At 40.0% G+C, this 26,783-nt stretch overlaps 1 pseudogene; it reads left to right on the forward strand.

Moving 5' to 3' along the window:
• Positions 1 to 987: 987 nt before the first annotated feature.
• LOC131756860 (uncharacterized) lies at positions 988 to 23,200 on the forward strand (annotated as a pseudogene).
• Positions 23,201 to 26,783: the final 3,583 nt, after the last annotated feature.

The raw sequence follows: 26,783 nt of genomic DNA on the forward strand, positions 1-26,783 counted from the left end.
TGCTTAGTTAGGATTATAATCAAATCCCATCAAGAGGAAATTGGTTGGTTGTCTGCATCCTTTGGCCTCACTGAGTAGGTGTTCACTGTTGGAAATGGTAACGCAATCCCCCTTATCCGTGGGGGATACATTCCAAGACCCCCAGTGGATGCCTGAAACCATGGATAGTTACTGAACCCTATATGTAGTATGTTTTTCCCATACATACATACCCATGATAAAGTTTAATTTATAAATTAGGCACAGTAAGAGCTTAACAATAACAACTAATAGTAAAATACAGTTATAACAATATAGTGTAATAACAGTTATGTGAATACTGTCTCTCTCTCTCAAAATATCTTATTGTACAAATTTGAAATCTTTTCCGTCTTAAGCACTTATCATGCACTATGACCATCACTTTTGCAGTATGAGGTATGACAGCAAAACTAGCATGAGTTTCTTTTCCCTTCTTCAAAATTTCATGGAAAGATTTGTTCTTACTGTAGATTTTAGTGACCTCAGCATAAGATTTTTTTTTTTTCTTATAAGTCTAGAACTTTCACCTTTTCATTTAAAGGAATCACTTTATGGCTTCTCTGTGGCATATCAGAGTTGCCAGCATCATTATTCTTGCATTTGGGGGGCATTATTAAGTGAAATAAGGGTTACTTGAGCGCAAGCACTGTAGTACAGTGATGGTCGATATGATAACCAAGACGGCTACTAAGTGACTAATGTGTGGGATATGGCAGACAAGGGCATGATGATTTAAGGTTTTATCATGCTACTCAGAATGGCACACAATTTTAAACTGATGAGTTGTTTACTTCTGGAATTTTCCATTTAATATTTTTGGACGGTGGTTGACTGTGGGTAACTGAAACGGCCCAAAGTGAAACTGCAGATGAGAAGGGACTACTGTGTTGCCTTTGCACTGTGCCCTGCTGAGGTGCCTCAGGGTGCAGGTCTCTAGAGGGAGAGGAAGTCTTTCTAGCCAGGGTCATGGCGGTCACCCAGTGCCATCAGATGACTGGACCTCCAATATCAGGCAGCTATTTAGGTTTGCATACACACACACTCAAACTTGCTCACACAGCTTTTTGTTGTTGTTGTTCCCTGTGGCAAACCCACTGTGTCAGGGCGGCGGGTTCAGGCAAGTGTTCCACAGAAGTAATACACGTCTAAGACAACTCAGGCCAGGTCTGGAATCTGGCTCTCTAGTTCGGAATCTGTTTCTCATATCAAGTTTTCTCTGAGCAACGAAAACACCTGCTAACCTTAGCCATGTCAGCAGTAGTCAGCTAGAGGTGTTTGAATAACCTGCAACCTCAAAAGGAGTAAGGGTAGTTTTCCATCTCTTTTTTTCCCCAGAAATCACCTCAGCAATTTGTACATTTCTATCTCAGAATTCTTTTTTTTTTTTAAGATTTTTTTTTGATGTGGACCGTTTTTAGTCTTTATTGAACTTGTTACAATATTGCTTCTGTTTTATGTTTTGGTTTTTTGGCTGTGAAGCATGTGGAATCTTAGCTCCCAGACCAGGGATTGAACCTGTACCCCCTGCATTGGAAGGCGAAGTTTTAACCACTGGACTGCCAGGGAAGTCCCTATCTCAGCATTCTAAGAGCTCCTTTTTCCAAGGGATTTATGGTGGAACAGCTTCAGTCATGGGGGGAAAAAGAAAAAGGAAGCCTGTTATACTTTTACCCCATAACACAGGATGCCTATTTGTTTTACACCACTTAATGAAAAACGGTTCTTCCCACAGCTAATTGATGTCTACCCTTGTAGAAGCTGAAGGGATTGGCAGTTTTTAAAATACATATTCTCTCATTAGAAAACTTCAAGTTCTGCCTTACCAGTCATCCCTCTACACTATTATTTCTATGCTTATTGTTATTTCAGAATTGAGGAGCTAAATAGCCCCTTGGGAAGACACCTTGAGAGAAAGGCAAGTCTGATTTTTTAGAAATCCTGTACTCAAGTCAGTTACCATTCTAGCTTTGGTCTGTCATACAAGAAGATGTCCTAGCCTTATAATGAGGCTTTCTTGTGTGATATATTGAATTTTGGGTCCATATCAGTTGACCATAATTATAATTTTTTTTAAAGATTTTTTTTGATGTGGACCATTTTTAAAGTCTATTGAATTTGTTACAGTATTGCTTCTGTTTTATGTTTTGTTTTTTTGGCCACGAGGCACGTGTGATCGTAGCTCCCTGACCAGGGATCGAGCCCACACCCCCTGTATCGGAAGGCAGAGTCTTAACCACTGGACCACCAGGGAAGTCCCCGTAATAATTTTTAATTAAAAATTTCTCAGTAGTTTGTCCCTTTAAAAAAGCCTTAGGAAATTCTCATTTGTCGTAGTTCATATGAAAACCAGATAACCACCTTCTACCTGTGGCTTTAATAAAGGGAGAGAAAACCTTGTTGTTACAGTATTATCACTGTTAGTTTGACATTCTCATCAAAGAAAACAGCTCTCCAAGCAAGGCTGTCCTTAAAGCCAGAGACAGACTTGTCAGCAACTCAGAGCCAGAGAAACTTGATTTTCAGAACTGTGATCAAACTGTCAGGGCAATGCTGCTTACATGGGAATCAAGACTAGCCCACCTGTCTGAATTTTTTTTCCCAGATGTAACTAAGAGCTCCAAAGATGAGCCAACCAGCTGAGTGAAAGACATCAAACAATTGCATCACTATTTCCCTTAGGGGTTTGGTCCTGAAGACTAAGAAAACTCTTAAATGAGCTGTAATTAAATGCTGTGGATCTACTGTTCCACCATTCAGAAAATGGATGGCTTCATTGTGTTTTGTTTTTTGTTTTTGTTTTGTTTCATGTTACTAGTGGAGTAGGACAATTGAGATTCTTTAAAAGAAGATTAAAAATATGGAAGGGACAAAAGGAAGTAGGGTAAGAAAAAAAAAGAAGAAAAGAAAGTAAGGACAAGGTTATTCTGGATCTCTTGTGGACAAGTGGATGGAGGCCCTAGGTAACCATTCAGTATGTGTTGACAGAATTGGTTTACCTGATCACTCAGGTGGTACATGAGCCATATTGATTATGGAGTGATATGTATAGATTATTAAGATGACTGATAGTACCTTTCTCACTGGCTGACTACATGTATAGACAAGATCAAATTATTTTGCATAGGCTATTTCTTAGGATATGTGGCCGGGGAGGTGGCAATAGGGGGATTCACCAGACACTCTGCTTTAAGTTATCCTGACAAAATAGGGTTATTTTCAGATTTATCATAAAGTGTTTCTGCACAAAGGAAATGTTTTGTGGAAGGAATTCATGACACCATACAAGCATGTTTCTTTAATTGGAAACTGGATACACTCTACTAAACATTTTATTGGAATATTTATTTCACACTTTAGGAATGATCCTGAGAGAAATGTTTTGTCATTAACTGTGATTGCCCACATATGAAAAATGAGTAAAGGGACAAAAATGAATATGCAATTCGTAGGGCAAGCTTCCAATTCTTTATTCATTTTCTAAGATTTCTACCAGCACCATTTCTCCCTAAGTTAATAATCTTAAGCACCCAAACTAGTCAGTTTGGTACCCTGTTATCTTTTATTGTTATTTCAGTCTTTAATACTATTTGGCTATAAGTAGGAAGCTAGAGATACCATTATAATCCTACAAGCAGTTTCATTTGAACAGAGAGAACAATGAGACCCAAGACCTGTGCTGTTTTGATGCTCTTAAGATAATACTCCTGACTTGCAGACTAGTGGCTTTTTTCTTTAGTTACAGTTTTAGATTTTGGAATGAATAGATCCTATACACTATACAAGTACAGTCCCTAGATGAGCAGCATCAGCATCACCTGGAAACTTGTAAAAAGTTCAGATTCTCAGGTCAATCCCAGACCTACTGAATCAGAAACCCTGTGGGAGGGGGCCCGGTGATCTCTGTTCAGCAAGCCCTCCGAGGTGCTTCTGAACCCCACTAAAGTTTGAGAACCACTAAACTATGCTATCCAATGCCCTCCTGTCCTTGCTTTGCATTCTAAGCATAGCGTGCAGCCATGACTTAGAACAAAGTGTAGTCCACCGCCTTTCAGTAAACCTTTGTAGTTTCATAAGGACCATGCTCCAAACAATTGAGCTAAGCAGTCAATGATAAAGGAAATGTGTGCGTTTCCCCCCACTTTCCCTTTTTTTGGAAAGAAGCATGGTATTTAAAGGCAGGCATTTAAAGGTCTCATTTCAAGTTCTGATGTGTCTTAGTAGTTATGGGGCTTGAAACCAGTTGCTTAGCCCCTCTAACTCTTGTGCTCACCTATAAGCACATTCTTAATGGAGTTATTTTGAGTATGAAATGAGATCCCGCAAACTCTAGCACACACAGTGCCTTCGTGTGAATTAGAAAAAGGTGCCCCAGTGCGGGGTGTCTGGGGCTGGGTGACATTGTCCATGTGTCTTCCTAAATTTGGCATGGAGAACCTGGCCTGGATTTTAGCCCTGACTTCTGTCTGCTCATCTGGACTCCTTTGTCCAGGGCACATGTATATGCAGAGTTCTTGAATGAGATAATGTATGTAAAGCACCTGGCATATGGGTTGCTTTTTATACAGTATATTACATACATAACACATATTACACATGAATATGATCTTCTTATATGTATCTGTCACAGTTCATGGAGAGGATAGTACTTGGTAGTCATTTAGTTATCAGTGAAGATGCTTAAACTGCCCAGTGAAAGTTTAAGAAGAATCATCGCATTTCTCAATGCTGTGATATATGGATCAAATTAACAGGTTAATTGAAATCATTTAATTTTACCCTTCATGCAGTATAGATTTAGCCTCTCTGGATCATTAAAAAACAACATGTGGAAAGAAAACTGGTTTCACATTTGCTACTTATATACCATCCATGACTTATCTACAGACTGATGAAATAATATAAATAGGGGACTGACATTGCAGAATAATAAATAAGACTTAGATACATGAAATGTGGAGAGGATATTCCCTGGCATGATATCATCTAGTTGCTGATGACTGGTTTCAGATAATTTTTTAAGGGCAAAGGTCAACAGGGAGAAAAGCCTGGGCTTCTGCAAAAAGAGGATGAGGAGGGAGATACAAGAAGGGGAAGAGTGAAGTTTTTGGCTTCTTCACAAGTTTACTGTAGGGTTGACCATTCCTGGAGTTTCACATTTAAGAACTTGAGTGTTCTCACTCTAGGAAAGGCGTACAACCTCCTGTCATGTTTGGTGGCCTTAGACTTACTTTGGTATCCACTTTTAGCACAGCTCATTACTACTTATTATCAGTTCCCTGGTGTAAGGTGCTGGGATCCTGCCTAACACTCATCGTTACATATTAAATTAGCACAATGAAAATGATGGAACAAAGCACTGGCTTTAAAAGCAACAAATTCTTTAAAGGCTACACTAAATCCTTGTCCATGCCTTACTAGGTTACAGTACTGCTACCATAATTAAATGCTATATGAGGAAATGTAACAAGATATTATGTGGCCAAAGGAAAATACTAACCTAAATAGCATTGTTAAAATGTAACACAGGAAATAAAATTGGAAATCACTATTAGAACACTGCTCATGTTACAAGATGTCAGAATCATGCATAATGCAAGAGTGGAACTGCTTACAGAGACTTTACACAAGATAATTTAAACTTGCTTCTATGGACATGCAGAACTGCTCTTTGAAGCATGGGCTCTGATGAGATTCTGCCTGGTGCTAACAACATTCCAAGGGAATGTTCTCTTTCCATCTAATGCATATTTATTTATAGGGTGCTGAATGAAGAGTGTTCATGCTGCATGGCAGATTGCACCTCCACCATATTTTTCATTAATCACCTTTTCTTTGGCATTTTCACCATTGCTTTATTATTGATCTGTTTTTTGAACCCTCTTTGTGAATAAACCTACAATCACAAAATTACCCATTGATCAATGTCAGCAAACACATTCTTGCAAACACAACCTTTAACTCCTTTTCTCTCTGAACCATCATTCCATTTCATCTCTCGGGCAAAGGACTGAAAAAACAGATGATCCTTGTATTATTCCCTGAAGGTCAACAAATCCAGACTTTGCTAGGTTTACAAGGCTGAACATAAAGCCCATCTCAAAGAGAATACTTCTCTGCTGCTCAGACTTTAAGTCAAAAGGTCTTTCTTATGCATTCTAACATTTTCCTCTACTGTGTATAAAGACTGTAGATCACATATTGGTTTTTGTTGCCACATACAGAGAAATCACAATCTCTGAATACATGTACCAAATACAAACATATTTATCCACATACCATCCTCTCTAATTTGGACATAATTAGAGAAAGGGCTATTTAATTAGTGAAAAGTCTTAAATTATACATGGCTGATTACTTCTGAGTACTTAAAATAATGGCAGGAAATGACTAACAAAGTGTTGCCAAGTGTAAGACCTGCCAGGCCCGTTTTAATGAATAGCTAAAGATCACTGAAATTAGCACATTAATTGTATGCATGTAAATTGCTTCTGCTAAGTACATTAAAATGTTGTTCTCTTTGTGATCATGTTGAAATTATTTATTTGGTTTGTACACTCTTTTCACAATTATTCATTAAAGATAAAAATGTGAATTTCAACATAGTCCTTGCTTAAATCGGAGCACTACCAATTATGTGACTCCTAATTTTACCATGCACACCAAGGACTCATGACTTAGTTTTAAAAAAACCAAAATGCACATCTAATAAGACCCCCACTTCAAGGTACCCATTTCCTTGCTTCATGTCTTTCTTTCAGACTCTCATGGAGGGTTAGAAAGATCTCAGGGTCCAGATCAAACTCCCCAAGTGTGCAATCCCCCGAGGGCTCTACCACTTCAGAGCTGTGTGACTTTGGGCACATTGCTAACTGTCTCTGAACCTTAGTTTCTCTTCTGCCCTCCAGGATTGTTATGAGAGTTAAGTGGATAAAATGATACTTTGAAAGTGTTTCTCAAACTTCCATGATGATAAAAATCACCTGGGGGCACTTGTTAAAACCAAAAGTTTCCCAGGCTCATCCTCTGAGGCCTCTGCACCTACTGATTCAGTGGGGGCCACCAGCACCATGCCCCCCTCCCCAAGGAGATTCTTATCTGGGAAACACAGTTTGGAGGCACCTGGCTTATAGTAGTTTCTTTTCTGTCACACTCTGTGCACTATATGTTGTATTGGTGAGGCAAGAAAAACAAAGGAAAAGTAGACTGAAGATACAGAACCAAACAAGTCATCACAGCATGTCTGGCAGTTTTTTTCAACACCTGCAGTAAAGAGGAGTTCACCATCTCATAGAGCAGTTTTCTCCACAGTTGAACAGTTCCATTGGTTAAAAAGACAAATCCCTTATTGTGTTGGAATCGGTTTCTTTTGAAGTTCTGTCTGTTGTTCTTGCCTGCTATTTGGAGCAACATGGAATAAGTCTACTTACTTGTCCATTGGACAGACTTTTTAAACATTAGAAGAGCTCTCTTATCTCCTCTTGATCTTCTCTTTCCAAGCGAAATATACCAAGTTCCTTCATTCATTATTGGTCATAGAACATGGTTTCTATAGTTCTCACAGTCTTAGTCACCCTCCTCTGGATCCAACTTGAGACCACCAATTTTCCTCTTCAAATGCGTTTTGTGACAGAATTGGATAGAATGCTATAAATTTCTGAGTAGGACAGAATATAGACAAAACATATTTCTATAAAAAATGCTCGGGCTTCCCTGGTGGCGCAGTGGTTGAGAATCCGCCTGCCAATGCAGGGGACACGGGTTCGTGCCCCGGTCTGGGAAGATCTCACATGCCACGGAGCAGCTGGGCCCGTGAGCCATGGCCACTGAGCCTGTGCTTCCGGAGCCTGCGCTCTGCAATGGGAGAGGCCACAACAGTGTGAGGCCCGCATACCGAAAAAAAAAAAAAAAAAAAAAAAATGCTCAAAATAGGTTATCTGAAAAGAATGATGCACTTAAGTTAAAAGAAAGGTTTCTAATGCCAGTTTGCCAGTTCTTTGACTTCCTGCATATGAGTCATCTAGCATATCCAGATGCTGGATGACTGATCTCTGAAACTGGGATAGCGATCTTCCTCTGTCTACCCATTCACCTCCTAGGATTGTTCAGAGGATAAAATATAAAAGAAAGCAGTCTGAATAATTATGTGCTACTTTTATGACCAAATCAACATAGCTGTGAAGCTATGTTAAAAATAATAGTTATTTAAATGTTAAGATATATTTTAAGGGCTTCCCTGGTGGCGCAGTGGTTGAGAGTCTGCCTGCCAATGCAGTGGATACGGGTTCGAGCCTTGGTCTGAGAGGATCCCACATGCCGCGGAGCAACTGGGCCCGTGAGCCACAGTTACTGAGCCTGGGCGTCTGGAGCCTGTGCTCCGCAACAAGAGAGGCCGCGATAGTGAGAGGCCCGCGCACCGCAATGGGGAGTGGCCCCCACTCGCCGCAGCTGGAGAGGGCCCTCACACAGAGATGAAGACCCAACACAGCCCCCAAAATTAATTAATTAATTTTTTAAAAATATATTTTAAAATAAAAAATGAAAATTCCATATAAAATAAGAGTTATTAGGTTTTTAAAGATTTTTTCTCTTGCTTTTATGGAAAAACATATCACACATCGGCTCATATCAAGCTCATGTCACTTTAATAAAAATCCCTGATTTTTTTTTAACAGATTTTTGCCAAGCCAGGTTACCTTGAGTTTGCAAACTAGAATTTTGAACTTTAAAAAAAAAACAAAAAACCTTTCATGCTTCCACGATGAGAGTCAATAGGAGACTGAACTACTACAAAATCTTAACGACTTACCTGTTAGGTCTGAAGAGAGAATTGGACACCACCCTCACCTCTCAAGTTTATTGGAATTCTTTTCAGGGAGGAAAGTGCAGCTGCAGGAGTGTTTTATTCCTCAGTTCATTTCAGAGATTTTATTATGCGTACTTTCCTCCTCTTTTCTTCTTTTTCTTGTGGTGTGATCTTAAGATCAAGTTTAGAGTCAATGAGAAGTAGGTCTCTGTCACAAAAGATTGGGGCTTAGATTCATGGGAGAAATAACCTCATTATAAATGTAAAGATTAACCTTGCTGATGTTTTCAAATAATATTTAATTATACAAGGGCATGTTCTTTTGTCTAATGGTGAGAGTAAATAGAAAAATAACACTGGATGGAAATAAAGCAAAATATAAAAGCGATTAGTTCTAGTCAGTGAGATTACAGGTGTTTTCTTCTCTTTATACTTCCCTGTATTTTCTAAATTTTCTACAATATGCATGTATTACTTTTGTAATCAGAAACATGTTAGCAAGAAAATGAAAGAAAGGAAAGTTCTTTAACTATGCTGCTGGTGAAAAGTTGATGTTTGTATTAGAAACAAAATTTCATGAGTACATTTTTTACTAGCACCAACTCCTGAAGGTGGGAAAAGGACCTTCTTTTATTCTTCTTCCCATTTCATTTCATCTGACATGTAGGAGCCTCTTTTAATGATAGATTTCAATGAGGGAAAGGCACCTGGGGCAACAATCAAGGGAGATTGCATTACACTGTGACAAAATCTTTAGAAATACTTTTTCTGTTTGCGCCATCAAACAGACTGCAACAGGTGTAAATTCTTTTTCTTTTTTAAAGTAATTTTCAAGCAGACTTCTTATACATTGAGATACACATTGATTATTTTTAAAAATCTAGCTTATTTCCAAATAGTATTAAGATTCTCACTTCCACGTTAATTTCTGGTCTTTTATCTAAATTTAGGAAGTCAGGGCAGTGGTACCTGACCACTAGACTGAAAGCTCTATGAAAGTAGGAATGATGTTTGTCTGTCGGTTCTTAATTCATGTCTGGATCCTCAGCATCTGGCTTAAGGCCTGATGTTTAGTAAGTACCAATAGAACAGGGTAGAAACAAGCCCTTAAGCCAGCTGACCAGGATACAGAATAGAGCTCCTTTCCCTTCTCCCTAGGGAAGGATGCCTAAATAAAGGACAGAGAAACCCTAAGAGACCTGGGCAAAAGGGGACTGAGTAGACTCTGTCAGAATATGGACAAATTGGGGAGGAGTTGGTAGAGGGGGGCTAGGGAATCCGGCTGGAATCTCCTCCACATTGTTACTGAACTGTGGAAGCTTTGTGCTTGTTCTTTGGCTTATTGCTTTTTTGGGGGGTGGGGGGGGGAAGGAATGGGGTGGATTACAGATAGCTGTAAATTTACTCTGAAATGTTTGAGAAAGGGTTAGGACAGGGCCTGGGCTGACAAAGTGACAAATATCAGAGTCAGTAGGCCCCATTTCCGCCAGAAATAGAGACAGGGACTTTGGCATATACTGAATTACCAGAACAGGTGACCAAAGCAAGGAGGGGCCAGGCCTTGGGAACAAGAGGCTCAGTGTGACTTCAGATAAACTCCTTTGTTACTGGGCTTAAACTCTGTTAGGAATGACCTTTGGGTTTGGGGTGTGGGGAAGGGCAAATGGGAATCAAGTAACTAAAGCTCTTGGGACATTTGGTCTGGAGAGACTGGGAAAAGAGGTGGATGGTGTGGGGTGGGTGCTCAGAGGCCTTGGCTGCCTGACCTGAAACAATAAAGCAGGGAAGATGCTTCGAAGGCAAGCTAGAGAAGACAACTCAGTAACCACCACATACCTGCAGTTTGCTGACATGCATATAACTTGTGTTCCAAAATTCCTCTCCATGTAGTAAAGCTGCAGAGATTTTTACGTCTTAAATTACGGGCTGGAATGTGTGAGGATCCAAATGACTCACTATGAAAGATAGCATGAGGGAGATCTGCCTTCCCAAAGCTAGGGTTTCAAGAGAAGAACCACTTTGTCCCTTGGTGGCAACAGAGGAGCAAGAGTTTCTAATTGAGTTGCACGATAATACACACTAACTTAAACAGGGTTTAAGGAGTCAGCACCTTGACCTAAGTGGTGACTTGTGGTGGGAATTTTAAGTGAGAACTTTGAGAGAAATAATGAATTGGGGCTGCTGAACCTCTCATATCTGGACAATCTGGACAGCTCCATATTAAGGCTAGATGTGGTTTCCAAGGGATTACTTATCCCTAGAGAGATTTGGACACAGCATTGCTAAATTAACCTATTCAAGGTTCCATCCTGTGCATCAGGAATCCTTTTGAGCTAAAGTTATCAAATAGCCAATTTGCTAGTCCAGTCAATTCTGTGCTAGTCAGGTCAGTTCTTTGAAATCCAAGTCCTCTGGTCTGTACCCTTGCCCTTCCCGGAGCCTGCTGTAAATCTGTCAACCTCCTTCTAGTTGATCCTACCCACTCTTTCTAGATTAACTTAACAAAAACACTGCTTCCATCATGTTTTTCTCCTGTGCAGTAAACTTTGGTGCAGTAAACCCATGGAGCATTGGGTCTCAAGGTGTGGCTCTTGAAATAGCAACATCAGCATTACGTGGAAAGTTATGAGAAATGTAAATTTGGTGGCCCCATCTCAGTCCTGCGAATTAGAAACTCTGGTAGTGGGGTCCACTGGTGTGTTTTATTTATTTATTTTTTTGGTTGTACGCGGGCCTCTCACTGCCGTGGCCTCTCCCATTGCAGAGCACAGGCTCCGGACGCGCAGGCTCAGCGGCCATGGCTCACGGGCCCAGCCGCTCTGCGGCATGTGGGATCTTCCCGGACCGGGGCACGAACCCGCGTCCCCTGTATCCGCAGGCGGACTCTCAATCACTGCGCCACCAGGGAAGCCCCACTGGTGTGTTTTAATAAACACTGATGCATGCTGGAGTTTGCCATTGAAGACAGCCTGGCATTCTGACTCCTCTACTCCTGTAGACTCCTCTGCAGTCTTCTGACGCTTGCCTCTTGTATTTGGTGCTCCTTGATCCTGCCTTGTATTATGATTTTTATTGTTAGTGTGATCTGATTTCACATTCAGAATTGTAAACTCCTTGGGGTCCTGGTCTGTGTGTTTTCTGGATTTACTAACTTGTGAAATCATAAAGCTGGAAAGGACCTGGAAAAATACTCTCCAGGGTCTTCATTTTGCAAACCTGTGAACAGTACCCTGTGCACAGTGGAGGTTCAATTAACAATTGCTAAATGAAATAACTTGCCCTCAGGGGCCACAGAGGTAAATTAAGACTGCTGAGACCTCAGTGTCATTGCCTTAATTTAGATGGTCCCTTCTGGCTCCCTCTAAGGGTTTGTGAATGCCCGGGGAAAGCCTTGGAGGCCTTTGCCAGCCTTTCCCCCATGGTCCTTTGCATGGACTCTGGAATTTGCTTGCTGAATACAAGGCAACATGGTGTTTTGAGATAAAAATGGCAGAGCAGTTGAATTAAGAAGAAAATCAAAACAAAACCAAAATTGGTGTTGTTTTCTTATTGCTGCTTTGAGACTCGGCATGAAGTATGAATCTGTCATAACCAAGAAATAATATCTTGCCCGAATATCTAAGGCATAAATAAAAATTAATTGCAGCACACAGCTGTTAATTATCAGGCTTTGGAGCATTCCAGGAGCAGTTGTTCATGAACACCTATTTAGATAAAGATCCCTTGCTCATTAGGACATGCTGACATCAACTCTGGAGACATTTGCCAGTTGTTGATTGGTTGCATCTGCATAGTCTAGAGGTCCAGGCTGCTGGTGGTCATGGCACTTGTAAGGGATACTCTTTCTCCATTTCACAAACGTTCACATCCAAAAGAGGAGATTCTTGACTTCCAAGGATGGCTTTGTGGTGATTCTTCTTCTAAATGAATTGGGCCATGGGTGTGACAGACATTTGTGTGTGTTTGTCACTTTGTGGCAGGCAGCAGATCATAGTGGTGTGCTCAATACATAAATAACTTTTATATTGCATTTTTATTATCAGAGTTTAATGCTTTAGGGCCTTGTTAGAATCTGTTTTTCTCAAAAGAATGGCCAAGACCTGAAAAATCTCTTTACTGTTCTTTAGAAGGAGGACAAGGACAAAAAAGCCTTTGTGTCTCAGAGATGAGAAGAAACTCAAAAGGTACTTCATTCTTATAGGTTAAATTCACATACTAATGAAAAGGAGGGAAAATAGGAAAAGAGATGCTTTTTCGTTTTCTGTGGGCAGGGCAGCTGTACCAAATTTTAAAAGCCTAACATTTTACTCTCGGTCAAGTTCTTTAAGACAAACTCACATGGACTTTCCTAATTTTTGTTTTGTTGTTGTTGTACTGGGATTTGGTTTAAAGTGCTGCTACTTGTTGTTTAGAAAGTTTCAGGGTAATTATATTGATTGTAATCTCCGAACTGCGGGCCTGGTTTTCCTGATCTGGTTATTGTCAGGTCCTTCCTATTCTCCAGTTTCTGCTGCCCTCCTCTCAGCATGACTGAGCCTTCTAAGCTCGCTGTGGCCAGACTTGACCTGGGAGAGGAGGCATTCAGGGAACTCTAACCGAACACTTTTGTTCTGCAGCATCAAGTTAGTTTGGCTTCTAGTCTGCCTTTGGCTTCTGCCATATTTCTAAAATCATATATGTCTTTTGTTCCTTGGATTCAGTATCTACCTTGTACTTTAGTTCTTATGCCCGGATTTTTGTCTCATTACCAAGGACTGAGTTCCTGTCTTAGGAATTTGCCAGGTGTGCCCATGTCCCCTAAGGACACATAAGACTCAACCTTACCCTTGCCATTCCTCCCCTTTCTCAGTCACCAGGGTCCAGCCTCTGCACCATAGGCTGACTGAGGCTCCACTGTCACAGATTAGGCAATACAATGCTGCCTGCCTGAATCCTGGGGCATTTTTCACTTTTGGATCGCTCGGCACCATGCTATAATTTTGTATTGAGTGAACTTCCACTGTTTTATGTTTGTCTCCTGATTCCAGTTTCCTGGCTGTATTATCAACTCTTCTGTATTGCCATATTCTTCAGCTACTTTGCTCTGTCTGCTAGACTGGACATCCTACCAGCACCTGCAGCTGGGCCATCCTCCCTGGTGGCAGGTTTAGTTTCAGGTCCCAAATTCTTCCACTATGACCTGCCCAGGCCGAGCTTAACAAATTCAACAAATGTAAAATATGTCCTTTAAAATGTTTATGTTTCAAATATTGTAGTTTAATCATTTTTACTCCAATTAGGTTGTGTTACACTTAAAGAATTATTTCCACACTTTTTTTTATTATTCTATGTGGATTGTGAAATGGTTGCCTTTACCTATTTGCAGGTCTTTTAAATAATAAAATGCAAATGAACCTTGCTTTTAATGGACATTCTGAGCAAAATTCTTCCGAGAATAACTTTATATTTAAGAGTGATATGATCTATTGAAATTGTGCCTATTTCTGTCCTGTTGTCCATGGGAGGAAACCTGGGCCTAATTATTATGCTTATCTATTGTCCTCAATCCTAAACTAAATGTGAAGAGTCATCGAATAGGCAAAAGCAAAGAAAATCTATTTGTGCATGAGTGTGGCTGTGTGTGTGTGCACCTGTGCGCATGCCTTGAGAGAGTAAACGGTGAGAAACAGCAGGGCAAAGCAACTCAATTCACTTGACAAATGTAAAAAGGATCCCTGTTAATATAATAGTTATCAATTATGTGAATACTTAGGTTGTATCAGGCAGTATGATGGACACTTGAATTACCTCATTAAAGCCCCTTAGTTAGGTACTAGTTTTGTTTCCACTTCAAATGTAGAGAGGTTAATTAATTTACCTGACTCCACACCCAAAATGATTGCTGGATTAGAGATATGCTTCCCGGTAGCGAGGTCCAAATTTGTATCCTCTGGATTATCCTCTGCTTTCCTGTTCTTCACTAAGATGTCTCCAGGTTATTTTTGTATAACCGGGGAAGTAATAGAGAATGTGGGAGGAAAATAACTAACGTTTACTAGTTATAATTTTCCGAGGATTTTTACATACAATATCTGCTTAATCCTCAGAAAAAGTTAAGTGTTATTGTTGTCTCCATTTAAGATGGCAAAACAGAAACATCAGATGACTTCATATTGTCACAGGTAGCTGTAGCTTCTTTACTTTACTATTGTTTACCATTCCATTGTGAGACTCTACCACATTATCCTAACAATGGACATTTAGATTTTTTTCAAGCTTTTTGTATTGTAAGTAGTTCCTCTGTGAATATTTATATGCATATTTCTAATGCACATTTTGCATAGCCTTTTCTTAGGTATATACCTAAGAGTATATATGTTGAAACTGAACACTTAAGACAGTAAGTTAAAAAATAAGCCATGTGTGGAGCAATGATGAGAGTGTGTCATGAACCAGCAATTTTGATTAAATTAATTCTATGCACCTGAGGTCAAAAAAGAATTCTGTAAACCTGAGGTCTCACCTTTCTCCCCCAAAACAATCACCTAACTTGGTAACTTATCTAGGGCAACAGAGTGGTGGATGGAGCTGGGACTGACTGCACCTAAGTTCTGTAATTCCAGACAGTTCCCAGGCCTGTCCCACCTTAACACATGAACATCATTCTCACCATTCTACTTGGGTGGCCTGAGAGCTACAAACTTCACAGGAGCATTTTACACCATTGAGTTGAAAGTCTGTTTCTGCAGAGGAGATTTGGTTTTGAGAAATTACTCAAGAGTGTTTATATTGCCTCACCCATGGGCCTGTGTGCTGCTAAGCTTGAAATGAAAAGAATGGCTTCGTGGTTTAGTTTTATGGGGGAACCAAAGCCATAGAATTATGATCCAGTGCATATAACATTGAAGGATAACAATTTAAAGTCCAATAATTCTTTGCTATTTATCTTCACCAGAGGATCTCAAAGAGTTTTATGAGAAATTATAGACTAAGAATTTGGAAGAGTTATGTGCAATTTATAGTTAAAAAAAGGAAGTGCTAAAGTTTTCTGGAATGCTCCAAGGCTGTCATTAGAGAAGGCATGAAGACAGCCCAGGATCATTGACTCTTTGGATAGGAACCCTGGCAGGACTAGATGTGACCAAAGGACTCGGTGATACTGAATGGCTTCAGCTTGCTTTGCGTGGCAGTGTTCCTTTTCCAGGGGTCCTGCTGCTTGAAGGAGGACTTAGAAGAGCCGGCATGAATTAGTTCCCCAGAACCTTTAAGAAACAGGTGGTGGTTTATCTTTAAGAAATATTGTGGGGCTTCCCTGGTGGTGCAGTGGTTGAGAGTCTGCCTGCCGATGCAGGGGAAGCGGGTTCGTGCCCCGGTCCGGGAAGATCCCACGTGCCGCGAAGTGGCTGGGCCCGTGAGCCATGGCCGCTGAGCCTGCGCGTCCGGAGCCTGTGCTCCGCAACGGGAGAGGCCACAACAGTGAGAGGACCGCATACCGCAAAAAAAAAAAAAAAGAAATATTGTGGTGGTCATATTAATACAGCTTTTGTAATGTACTCTCTTTCTGGTTAGTATTTCTCTCTCTTCAATTGGAATTTTAAGCACCATAATGATGTGAGCCAGCTGAAGTTTTTAAACAGCACAAATATAAATGGTTATCCTAAATTATATTAGGGAGAAACTCTACTTGAATTATTTAGGTTAATAAATAAAGACACTGCATTAATATAAGCTTAATATGTTTTAAGACTAAATATGCAATTCTATAAAACTTTGGTGATTTGTATGCTTTCTTGTATACTTTCTGTTGGCTGGCCATAGGGTTTTTAATTGAATGACTACAGAAAATTCAGCACAAAATATTATCAGATTTAACCACCCACTGAGCGTGTTATTTGTTACTGTTTTACTAGGCTAAATCAAAGGTCACACATCTCTTTTTCTGCATTGATTTTCAGCCCAGAGGGGTAAAGTTTTAAAATGAGATGATGAAATTTTAGAAAAGAGCAAGAACTTAATAGAAGGATAATACTCAATTATTTTCCTTAGAAAAATAAAGCTTTCATGACTACTTTATATGTGCATTCCTAGCTTTTTAATAGTTCGCTTCTTTGATGTTCACATTCTGAAGCTTGTAACTAGTCTGAGGTTGAAACTGGAAGCAGAGTTGTAGGGGGACAGAGGTGCTCATGGAGAGAAAAGACCTGTTGGCAAACCCAGTATCCACATTTCAAGCATAGTGCCTTCTGGCTATATCCCTCTAGAAGTTCAAAACGTAGGTGGGGAGGCAGCATGGCTGGAGGATTCAACCCAGCAAATAATCTTTTCAGAGTCTATATGTCTTCATTAGTCATAGTAAGTGGTTAGGGGTGACCCCGCCCTTTTTTAGCTTATTACGAGTCAGTGTGTCTCATTTTACACCTGAGATTATATAATTCAATGGTTCTCAAAGTGCAGTCTCCAGACCAGCAGCATCACCTAGGAACTTGTAAGTATTTGTTCATCCAGACCTACTGAATCAGAACCACTAGGGATGGGGCTCAGCATTCTGTTTTAAAAGCCCTCCATGTAATTTTCATGCCTGCTAAAGTTAAAAAACAACTGACTTATGTTGATCAGTGTATGCTTTTTGGTAACCATATCAAAGAGTGACTTTCCCAATGTCTGATTCATAGTAGGCTCTCAATAAATATTACCCGGAAAATGAAAATATACTTAAGTTGTAATGCTATATTCTATAATGCTTACTATCATATTTTAGTCCCTCTGTAACTGTATACTCAGGAATGAGTAGTTGCCCTCACAGATTATTCTTTTTCTTTCCCTTTAAGATTAGCTCTTCAGCCTTTTATTTAATATGAAAGGTTATCTTCAAAGAAAATCGTTGTCTGATGCTTTAGTTATTTAATTCTCTGGAGAGTCACTGAGAAGCAAAGTTGGCTCATGCCAATTATTTCTTTCCCATTTTTAAAGAGGGATAGTCATTTCACTGTCAATAATGATTAGTGAATTTTTTTTCTAATCTCTTCTGCAGGACCAGCCAGAAGTTCAGTGGCTACGAATTTGTTGTTTTAGAACTTCTAAGTTGGCTTTGAGTCTGCTTAGACAGCAAATTCATCCAAGGGCTTTAATACTCTCAGCTTTGCTTCAAGTAATATGTGAAATGAGGAAATATCAATCAGAGAATTTTGAAGTGCAATAGGTTTATGGAGACAAAGGAGTTCATACTGTGACATGTGAATTCATGTGTATTATATACCCAAATAATTTTTGATTTGTGAAATCCAGAGGAATCATGGACACGAGATTTAGTGACATTCATGTGGTACAAATCTCTTTTGCATCTTGTCAGGCAAATGCCCTCTGAGGGTGGGGTTGAACAGCATCCCTGCATATGAACACATCTCGCTCTTGTGGAGAGGTTCCTCAGGTTAGAGCATCAAAAGGGAGAGTCAGGGCCTGAAATTGTGTATGTGTCCTGTGGGAATGAAATAGCAGATTCTGGGTAAAAACTTGCAGTCCAGGGATCACTGAGATTTGGGGGAGGCCCTGCATGAAGCAGGGTGGGGACGTAAGGATGGCTAGGGTGTGCTGACACTCTACCAGGAAGATGAAAAAGTATGGTAGGGGTGGGAGGGAAATGGGCCTGCAGGGACCCAGGGATCTGAATAACTGTAGGGCCTCCCTGGGTAGCATTCCTTGTGATTCTAGGGGGGAAGTGGGTGGGAGAATGCTGCTAGTCTAGAGTTGTGCTGAGTAGTGCTAACCACTCTTTTTTTTTTTTTCCTGAGTGAAGCCAGGTACTGACATCACAGGCTCCGGATTGGTAGCTGGATTTACAGCTGAGCCCTGGCTAGCACTGCTCAGTTTTGTACCCCAAACTTCAGTTCGTTCAGAGAGAAGGGAGAATTGAACTGTACAGCCCAGGCTCTGGGAGGCAGCCTGTAGAGACCTGCATTTTGAAGTCCACAGACACTGAACACTTTTCAGGTGCCAAAAACCTTGGAGACACTAGGGATGAAGTGACAAGCAAGACTTCCTGCCCTCAGGGAGTGCCGAGCCTAGTGAAGGAGACGGATATCGAAACAGGTTATTATAATCCAGTGGGTTGATTTTTGTAGATACAGAATGTTACCTGAATCAACTCAATTTTTTTCTGCCTGAGGAAGTCAGCTAAGTCTTCCTAGAAGAGGTGATACTGTCACTAGGCCAGGTAGCAAAGAGGGGAAGGGGCACTGCAGGCAAAATGAAGAGTGTCTAAAGAAGTATAGTGCTCTCAGGAAATGGAAAATGTTACGTTTTCACAGTAGCAGAAGATACCTGAGGGTGACTGGTGGACCTGAAGTTGGACAGGTGATGTGGAGTCAGATCACAGAGTACCTGTATCTTTCTGGGGGAATAGGGAGCAGCAGAGCTTTAAATAGGAGAGAGACATGATTAGATTTGTTTTAGAAAGATTATTCTAGCTCATTTGTGGAGGGTGAATTAGAGGGAGTAGAGCCTTGTCAAAGTATGGTTGAGGCATGGTGAGGGTTTGACTCAGGGCCATTTCAAGGCAGTGGAGAAGTCAGGCTGACTTTTGGACTCTTGACTTTGCCCAGATGACTTCTCTTTTTTAGTTCTATCCTCACCTCTTTGGGGGCTGCTCTGGCTGCTGCTTCTATAGTTGCTGTCTCCATAGTTCCTTCTGATACAGCAGATAGATAGAACTTGAGCCTACATTCTCTCATTTATTACATGGAACATTTTTGTCTCTCAGAGATTTTACAAACTTTCCTAAGAGTGTGGAACTAAAGCTAATTACAAAGAATCCTATGTTAATATACTAGTAAATAAATTCTGTCCTTAGATACCATCTTTTGTGATAAGCAGTATTCTTTGGACTTGACATGTAATTTAAGTGGCTTACACCAGATGCATTAATTCATTCATGAAACTTTTATTGACATTTACTATGTGAAGGCACTGTTAGCTTTACTGAAGGGTAACATAAAAAGTACTGAATGATCTCTTGCAGAATGTACGAACACTGCTTTATTCTTTACAGCTACAAAGCAAGGTACTTTCTAAAAGCAGTTGGTTCATTCATTCATACGTTTACTCATCCATCTATTAATCCATCAGTCAGCTATATTGGTTGAGTATCTACTTTGTGCAGGCAAAGGAATGAAAGGAGGAACACATTAGGGGTAGAAATAAAAATAGAACAGAATTTGGGTGGAGCTCACAGTTCTCAGAAAGTCCAGAATATAAAAATTACCTCAAGATTCTGGACAACTTACTCTTTAATACTAGGGTCATTTTCATTATTAAAAAGCATCTTGGTTTAGAAAGTGAGGTTTTAGCTTCTTAGATAACCTCTCCTATCTTTGCCTTCATGTTTCTCTGGTAGTTACTTGAAGCTTTTGATCACTGGACTGTGGAACTATATTCATCAGGCCACAGTAATTTCAAGAAATGAATAGTGAAAGTATTTTCCATTATCTTTCTATAGGATTTTCTCCTCAGTCAAAAAGGGACCAGATAGTATGCTTTTCTAGGCAGGTATGATAGAAGATATTCAGTGTACTCCCCCCACTTCCCAAACGATGGATCCATTTGAAAAGTGACCCAGTTTCAGAATTTAGCTACTAGTTGTTTGTGTAAAGGGTCATAAGAGGCCATCTTAGAAGTATTACATACCCAGACATATTTGTATCTTTTCCTACTTTAAAGTCCTACTTTTAATTGAAGAAGGCCTTTCTCTTTCTATAATCTTCTACTCTTTCATGGAAAGAGCACTTGCTGGGAGTTAGGTGACTTGATTTCTAATCCCAGCTATGCTGCTGACTAGCTGTATGACTTTAGACCAGGGGTTGGCAGGCTACAGCCTGCTGCCTAATCTCGCCTACCACCTGTTTTTGTAAATAAAATTTTATTGGAACACAGTCACGATTATCTGTTTATATATTGACTGTGGATACTTTCGTGCTATAGCAGAGAAGAATATTTGTAACAGGGCCATATGACCCACAGAGCCTAAAATATTTACTATTAGGTCCTTTATGGAAAAAAGACTTCAAGCTCAGCATTACGCAGGTCGTTATCTTACTTGAGTCTCAGCTTCCCCATCTGTAAACTTTAGGAATTGGATTAGGTTTTTCCCCAGGGCCCATGTCCTTCTTAGCATTCTGTTACTCTATAGCTCTTCCCACAGAAAAGCCTCATCTAATACAATCACTGTACACTGGGATATAAACCTATTCATGTTTTCATTCACTTATTCAATTCATTAGGCACCTGGCAAGCCTCTGTAGAAAACTAACAAGTCTAAGAGACTCCCTGCCCTTGAGAAGCTTATAATCTGGTTAGACACATAGTTACAATGTTCAGAAGTTAAATTATAATAGAAAATAATAAGGGATAACATTCCAAATTTAGTGATTATTATTAAAGGTGTTCAGAGGAGAGAAATAATTATGGGCTGAGATGATTAGGAAAAACCTGTAGGGGAAAGTGGAATGTTTTTAAAGAATAGTCATCTCTATGACTCCATAGAATACTGGATTTAGTGTCCCTCTAAGGTAGTAGTTTTCAGATTTTATAGTGCAGGAAAAATCACTTAAGTTACTAGGAAAAAAACGTAAATTCCTGGAACCCAGCTTTAGAGATTCTGAATGTAGGTCTGGGGTATGTCCCAGAAATCTGCCTTTTCAAAAAGTACCCCAGGTGATTCTGAAATACATGGAGAATACTGCTCTGGAAATTTGGCAAGTTGCTGCCTAGGAATTCATGCTAGGTTTGTCTGAGTCTTATTAAATCATGGATTTTGTGTGACCGGGAGGAACTCCACTGTCCATGGAGCAGTTACTTCAGTGACTTTCTCTCTCCTTTTAGGGAAGCTGAGATCTCCCAGGCCAAGAAGAACAACCTGAGGACTCTATTTCTGAAGGCCATTGAACTCCTTTAGGCAAGTCCAGAGGGGAAATCTGAGATCAGTACAGCTGTTTGTCTATGATAGCTGAGGGTAAATCATTGGAGTCAGGGAACCAACTACTTCCATTAACATTTGACTGTTGGGCCTTTTGTTGTGAGCTCCTTGTTTCTGCAAAGATGGCTGGGGTCAGCATAGTGGGTCAAAAAAAAAAAACCCTAGCTGAGAGAGGTTGAGAATCTCCAGTCTGCATCCCAAACCATGTCGCTGATGACTTGACCATATCACCAGATACTCAAGATACAGAGGATAGATTCCACCCATGGGAGAATGACCCTCTGAAGAGAAGTTTGGAATTATCATCAGAGCCATTGGAGGGGACATCTGGAAGTCATGTGGGTGATGTTTCCCAAGATCCTGTCAGGCCTCCAGTCCAGAAGAGAAAGCTAGATCCACTTCCAAAACAACATAGACATCTTAGAAAGGTCGTAAGGACCAAGGGAAGGAGAAAGAGGAAGAAGAAAGTGGAGACCCACTGCCCTGGCATTCTTCCAACGCCTTTGGTACCACCACAAAGTGAAGAAGATGAGGTGGTAGATAAAAAGCTGACCCTACTCAGTGCCAAGGAAAGTGATCCTGACCTTTCCAATGAGGTAGGGATGAGGCATGGGGTAGAAAAATTCTGGGCTTGCCACACACACACACCAAGCATATACCCAAACGTATAATGGCTTGATACTCTAAAAATGTATTTCTTTCCCAAATAACAATTCTAACTGGTTCCAGGATGGAGGCTGAAGGAAGAGGACGTGGGTACCACAAAGCCATTCAGTGATCCAGGCTGATGGTGCCTCTGCCAACCTCAGCATGCAGTTTCCATGGGGGATCCTGGGTTACTCCAGAAGGGAAAATAATGACAGCTCTTCACCTGGGGTGGGAGGAGCTGGGGATAAGGAACTTGAGAAACAAACTAGGATCCTTGGGCCCAGACTGAGTATGAAAGAACTGGTTCCGAAGATCAGGTTCTTTCTGTGTAGTGCGTTCGCATTGAGGGCTTTTAAACTTTTTCGTCTACTTGCAGGACAGATTACAGAGTCAGCAGGATGAAGGTACCTGTATGATGCATCAGGAATGTCAGATCCAGCCCTGTGAGCTCTCAGTGTCCCAGGAGCTCGGGCCCTCTTCTCCTGCAGTGACATCCTCGGCATCACCACCACTCTGTTTTGGTCGTTTTTTAAGCTGTGTCTGCCAGACCTTCTCAATGTCTAGGAAGAGGAAATCCCCTGGAAGAGAGGGCACCAAGCAAGCTGAGACAGGAGGTGATGCTAAGGCTCTGAGACCTGGTCTGCTGAGGGTTCTAGGCAAAAACAAAGTACGGCCTCACTAAAGTCTGTAGCAAGTTGAAATTGATTTAGGTTTCCCTTGTGTTTAGTTTAATAGTTTTCTCTGTGTTATTGTTCCTATTAGTTGAGCTCTTGTCTGTCTAAAAGAGCTGCTTTTAAGTTGAGATCCTCAAGCCTAAAGAGGTAGTAAAAGCAAAGTAACTTTGAGGCTTTTAATACCGTGCTCAGGAGTGGGATTGCCTTCTTACTTCCTCCCATTAGACTGAAGTAGGATTCACTCTGGAGCAGTGGTTCCCAAATTCATGTGTATTTCACTCATGTATTTAGTTGGCTTAATTTTCGCTAACTTCCCTGAGGATGGAAGTTGTACAGTTTCATCATTTTGAGTAATGTCTCCTGATATCTATCACCAAGTGGAGATTTCTTATGCCCAGCTCCTCTCATTCTTTTCTTTTTAACCTTTAGCTAGAGATTCATTTCGTATTCTTCATTTTCAGTACTTCGTTGAAATTCTGCCACTTTCTACTTGATTTCGCTATGCCAAATCAGCGGGTGGTGGTTATTACTGTTCTTTCACATGATGTCACAATTATTCTCCCATCTCTAAGTGTTGTTTCGTTTTCTTTTTCTTACTTGTTAGTAAGATACCTGGCTTCTGAAGTGCGCCTGTGGTGTTCTCTCTGTATTGAAAACATAGTCACACTAGGTAATGCTCCTTCCTTGTCATTCTTTAGCCAGACTCTCACAGAATCCTGAGTTCTTCTGAGAATCCCAAATACAATAAGTACTTTACAAAAAAAGTTCTAGATCATTTCACTTCCCCCTTGTTCTGGTATGCTAGGTTAATCCTCTTCCCAGGATAGAAAATAAGAGTTTAAATTAATCTTATACCCTCCTATGAGGAGGGAGTAGGTTTAAGAAGAGTTTGAGAGTTTCTCTGTAGCTTTAATTACCTATTGTTATTTCCTACTTGTCCCAGTTTCCCAACTCATATAAAATTAATAAATAAAAGTAGAAATATCAATAAGTGTGTAAAGGATCTGCATAGGAAGGAAGTTGTACATTTTCTTGCTTCCTTAAGACTGACCTTGATGGTTACTATATTGGAATTAGAGAAGATGACCAATATGTTTGTTTTGTTCTTTTCTCTCCTGGAACAGGGCTTTGTACTGTTGAGAGAATGTAGTTGGGCAGGGAATAGAATGAGTTGCAAGAGCAATGGCAAAGATCCTTAAGACTCCCTTGGAGGTAATTGGTAAAAATTGACCTTGAAGAAGTCTTTTGTGTTATGGTGTGTTGAGGATTTCAAGTTAGAATTAGGAATTTTGCTAAATGTCATACTCAGTGCCTGGAGTAAAATGGGGCCCATTTCTAAAGTCAGTCATGCTTTGAAACCTTTATTTTTTTAAAAAAGTCATTGATTTCTTGTTTTAGAAAGTATGGAGTTTTAATAGAGTTAATAGACCATTATAAATGGGCTCAAGCTATTACATGAATTTCAAATTATCCAAACTATATTTAGGTGCATGTTTTCTCAATTTAATACAGGCAAAGCATAATGTACATAAGTCTTGAGTCACAGAGCCTATTATTAAAGGCTCAAAGGAAGGTAGATATTAGTGTTGCTATTAATACTTTATTACTGTTATTGTTTCTTATCATAAGATGTTTCAGGATGAGCTGTTTTATCATAGAAAAACTATCAGTTGGAGCCTAGTTTGCCATATCTCCAACCCGTCTCCCATACTGATTTTCACATAAGGTTTATTTACTCCAAATTTAGAGGACAGGTTTCAGATAAGGAAAGATCTGTATAAGCACTTAGTTTTGAAACTCTTTTGCTCATGTGTCTTGACCCCTTGCTCACAAACAGGAGAAAGGGTGTCCACCTCTCTTCTGATGCATTTGTAAATGAGGAAGTACATGTTCTCTGGTTTCAAATTTTGTGTTGCTGTCTTTTTGGTTTGAATTATTAAACATGGTTTATGGCTTAATAAAGTTGCTTTTACAAAATATATTTTGAAAGTTAGTACAACTGTATCAAAGTAAAAAGAAATTAAAAAATAAAATCTACTACTATTAATGAGAGATAAAGCTTAGGGGTCATTTTTGTGTGTGTGTGTGTGTGTGTGTGTGGTACGCGGGCCTCTCACAGCTGTGGCCTCTCCCATTGCAGTGCACAGGCTCCGGACACACAGGCTCAGCGGCCGTGGCTCACAGGCCCAGCCACTCCGCGGCATGTGGGATCCTCCCGGACCGGGGCACGAACCCGTGTCCTCTGCATCGGCAGGCGGACTCTCAACCACTGCACCACCAGGGAAGCCCAGGGGTCATTTTTAAAAATTGTTTTCCAGCAAGGCAGATAAACATATTATAAATGTGTTGTAAACAGCAATAATTGACAAGTATAAAAATGATCATATTTAATGTGTTTAGTTCCCTATGTTTTCATGGGAATTCTAAGAACTAGGTAGGTGGCAGGTGTACTTATTGCTATAGGTCAATTAAGTTGAGATTAAGCGGGTCAATTAAACTTTTCTAGTGATTTTCCTAAGATCACTCATTAAATCTGATAGGGAATCATAATACAAGTTCTTTAAACAGATTATTTAACCACAAATCTATGGTTTTCTTTTCTATATGTGATTGCTTTTGCTCTGTTCTTGTTCCAGCATGCCATACTGAAACACTTCCTGCTAACCATTTTGTTTTTTTCACCTTGTCCTCACATTACTGTCCAAATTCCAACTAATGTCGTCTTTACTGACCTGGAAAGTTTTAACATGAAAAACTCTGGCTGATGTAAGGTTGTACAAAGAACGAACAGAGACTGTAAGTAACTGATTTACTTATTAAAATGAGTTTTGACAGAAAAAGTAGAAATTGTCTAGTCCCACCCTCCTATTTATCCAAGGAACCTGAAACACAGGTAGCTCTCTCAAGATGACATTGCTGGTTAGGGGCAAAGCTAAAACAAGTAATAGCTAATAGATTAAATATTGTACTTTTTATGTATCATCTATGATCTTCAAGTAACCTGTGTAGGGTTGATATTAATATTTTCATTTTAAAGATGAGATAATTTAAGTTCAGAAAGGTCCCAGAACTTGGTAAGTCTTGAATCGAAATCCAGACCCAGGTTTATTAGTCTCCAAAGCCTGTACTCATTACATTCTACCTCTCAGTTATTATAATATTATAAAATCTTTTTGTTTCTAGTCTAACTCTGTAATGTCAAGAACAGGCTGAAGAGACTAGGGGTAGGATGGGAATAAAACACAGACCTACTAGAGCATGGACTTGAGGATATGGGGAGGGAGAAGGGTAAGCTGTGACGAAGTGAGAGAGTGGCATGGACATATATACACTACCAAATGTAAAATAGATAGCTAGTGGGAAGCAGCCACATGGCACAGGGAGATCAGCTCGGTGCTTTGTGACCACCTAGAGGGGTGGGATAGCGAGGGTGGGAGGGAGGGAGGCACAAGAGAGAAGAGATATGGGAACATATGTATATGTATAACTGATTCACTTTGTTGTAAAGCAGAAACTAACACACCATTGTAAAACAGTTATACTCCAATAAAGATGTTAAAAAAAAAAGGAGGGAAATTCTGATACATGCTACAACATGGATGAAATATGAGGACATTATTCTAAGTAAAATAAGCCAGACACTAAAAAAAAAAAAGAACAGGCAATTTCTTTTATTTTAGATTTTTTTTTT

Source organism: Kogia breviceps, chromosome 5 (genome assembly GCF_026419965.1).
Source record: "Kogia breviceps isolate mKogBre1 chromosome 5, mKogBre1 haplotype 1, whole genome shotgun sequence".
Lineage (NCBI taxonomy): Eukaryota > Metazoa > Chordata > Mammalia > Artiodactyla > Physeteridae > Kogia > Kogia breviceps.